This window comes from Cyanistes caeruleus, chromosome 6 (genome assembly GCF_971803275.1).
Source record: "Cyanistes caeruleus chromosome 6, bCyaCae1.hap1.1, whole genome shotgun sequence".
Taxonomy (NCBI): Eukaryota; Metazoa; Chordata; class Aves; order Passeriformes; family Paridae; genus Cyanistes; species Cyanistes caeruleus.
The window spans coordinates 31,477,000-31,480,542 of record NC_141706.1 but is presented as its reverse complement, the minus strand read 5'-3'; positions in this window follow the sequence as shown (position 1 = coordinate 31,480,542).

Below are 3,543 nucleotides of genomic sequence, written 5' to 3'. Positions count from 1 at the left end.
AGTTGCAATGTATTAGCTACTTCTGAGAAATTCCTACTTTATTTTACCTTCTTTAAGTGCTCATACTCTTAGCTGGATACTGCTTCTTAGTAGAAAGATGCATGCTAAATAAAAACAGTCAAGTTTCCAAAGGCTGGAGTTACATGGGCAACACCCACCTGTTATGGCCTGACACAGTTGGGCCACAGGAGCCTTTAACATCTCAACAGATGTCAAGGCGTAAAGAACCCCAAGGGAGTATTGAATGGCTGGTCTTCCAAAGAGCTGTAGAAGGTATTACCACTACAACTCTCCGTGTTCACTAGTCCCACAGTCTGACTAACCAAGCAGAAACCTAAATAGGTGGTTCTGGTTTTGTTTACCCAGATAATTCCACACACAATAGACTTAAGGAACTGCTCATTTGAGATTCCTTCAGCTACTGAGTGTGAGAGATGATCTAAAATCTGAAGCAACTGATGATGGTGGTAAGGTAAAACCAGTGATATCCAGATTAAAAAAAAAAATCACCTGTTTATTTGGCTACTTAACCATCTCTTTCTAAAAGACAAAGCTACTGCACTGAAAGTAAGACTGCATATGTATCAGTAACTTAGACATTTAATTTACAACTCACAAGTACAGCAAAGAACACTTTGCTAAGCAAATCTGTTACAGCTCTTGACTCAAACTTCCAGGCCAAGTCTTCCAGCCTGCTCAATAGTTAATCTCTAGGGACAATTTTGTTTCACAGACAACCCTAGCAGGAACCCTATAGGTGTCCACAACCAGGGAGTCTCAGAAAGGACATGAGTGTTGGGAAATCCTGCAATGCTCATCCTAAGCCACCATGTCTGTAAGACAAATTCTGGGTGCTGCATTACTTTGCTTGTCAAAAGGGGGACGGGGAGGAGGTAGTACTTGCTCCTTCCCTTGGAGGGAAGACAGACAAAACTGGATAAAGTATATAATTACTTACAGAATAATGTTAATTCAGGTCAGAAAGGAGCTCAAGGTGATCACCAATCCATGCTCCTTCTCAAAGCTGGGTAAATTACAAGATTAGATCATGTTACTCATGCTTTAATCTAGCATTCTCTTGAAAACCTCCAAAATATACAGAAAAAATCTCTCAGGCAACCTAGTGCACTGTTTAACTGTCTGTTAAACACTGTTTAATTTTTTTTTTAATATTACATCTTGGCAGAGCTTACCCAGTTTCAAATAATGCCTGTTGTGTCTCATCCTCACACTGAGCACCCCTCAGAAGTCTTCCTTCACCTTACTCAGTAGATTCTTTAAATTCTGCTATATGCTTTAGCATTTTTGGTTACAAAAGTAGTCTGGATTTCTACAAGACAAGCAAAGTCTGTGTTTTAAGTGAGGTGCAGCAGAGGTGCAAGCAAACTGACCTTCCAAGAGGCTCCATTTGAGTAAGGACCAACTCCAGATATTAGAGAGTGATCCAGGAGTCAACAACTGCTCTTGAGTAAGAGGGCTTACTTTTCATTAATTATTTCACAACATTAATATTAAATATAATAGTCCAGACTGATAAATGAAGTGTCAGTTTCTGAAAAAAACAAAATCCAGGCAGGAAACACTTAGCACCTCAGATCAAGGGATAAACAATCAACCTTATTAAACCAACAAACCAAGTTTATTTATATAAGTCTGTACAATTGTGATGAACTATGCTAGGACACCAATGAAACAAAGTAAACAAATCTCTCCCTCTCTAACAAGTGGGAGGTGTAGTCACTCACCTTTACATGCACTTAAAGGAAAAAAAGATTACAGCTTTCATACAATTATATAACTATTCAAGAGTACTTTCTTCATGTATTATTCTCAATATAAGAGGTTTGCATAATTTACTGATGGTTGCCTTCTCTGAAAAACAGTTTTAGCAAAACCCAGAGACTTTGAGAGGGTAAGTGGCAGCTTCATAATTGCAGTGAACTAGGACATAGTCCATTATTCAGACTGGCATCCTAAACTCATTGCATCTCCTGTGTTTTGGTTTTCTCTACTAAAAGTTACTTGCAACACTGTATGGGTCTCATTCACATTTTGATTGTATTACAGATAGTCTTGTGTTACCAAATGTAGAAGTTAAAACTAATACATCAAAGCCAAGCAAGTAAGTTTACCTTTAGAGACCACTTGTCACTGCATCTCAGAGCTCTGAGGCATTTCTGTGGAAAAAATCAGTTCCTGAACTGTTTGATTTGGCAATTATTTCTGCAAACCATTAGAGATTTTTTAAAACTCTATTGCAAAGTAAGTTTAATTTTTTTTATCACAAATCACTTTAGCTGTTGAAAAAAACCAAATCATATCAAATGCATATCTACACAGTGAATCACAATGTTTCCTATGAAGTTATGATAGTAGATTCCATAAATCCAATCTTAAAAAGTTAAAGTATGTATATGTAACAGCCTACTGTAACTCCAGAGAAGCTGCTAAAATAGGCCATCAAATAAAGTAGTCTATGATTACATATTTACAGAATAATCCACATGTCCTAGAACTATGGACTATTCAGTAAATAAGTACTGAAGTATTTCTATTTATTTGTTTACATGGTAGGCTTCATATGTTTTCTTTTTATACATGGTTCGTAGAATCAATCTGCACACAATTACATGATGTTTCTTTAAAGCTACTGTTAAAAAAAGAGAAAGTTAAGTAAGAACTAGATTAAAGTTTCATTAAGAATCCAACAAGCAAGTATCAAACACAGGTTAAAAGATAACCAGTGTATGATTTCAGAAAAACAGTAATGCTCTGACACAAGAAGAGCATTTCATTTTCCCTCTTTAGAGTCCCTCAGAAACATTCCTATCCAGTTCAGTGCTTAAGTTGTTATATACGTACTGGCCTGAGTAGGAACACACACGTGCTTGCATGCTTACCTGAACGAGGGCATCTAACCTTTTAGACTTCTAATTATCTTTTAATTTAGTTCTTAGTTTCATATATTCAGTTGTATCTTGTTTGGAAAAGTTCTTTGTTAAATGTCACTTATATTTACATTTGATTTTTTTTTTTCTTTTTTACACCTGAGTGATAATTTAGCTGTCAATTTGTGTCCAGTCAAATATTCCATAAAGCCATACAATTCTTGTGCTTGTGTTGCACTCCATTTGTACCAGTTTATATATGAAAAATGTCCATCACCTACCTCTCATATTACCCACTGACCTTTCTATTATGTCCTTCCCCTTCCATAGAATGTTATTTTTTTAAAAAAAAATTATTTATCAGTAGAAGCCCCATATAAATTGTTCAGAAAGCAAGAAGCAAAGCTGGAGCCCAGTGAAGACATAATAACTTAACAAATATGTAATATTGAGAGCTTGGACAAGAAATTAAAGCCCAACCAAATGAGCTCCCCAGGGTCACCCCATAAAAAGCTACTTCACCCAGTGACAGCTGTAGAGTCTGGATGCGCTATAGATGACAAGTCCCACATTAAAAGCTGTGTACCTGTTTCTTATCAGTTAAGTGTAATTAAAAAAGGGAACATTAAGTTAAATAGCTATATCAGCCAAGCCA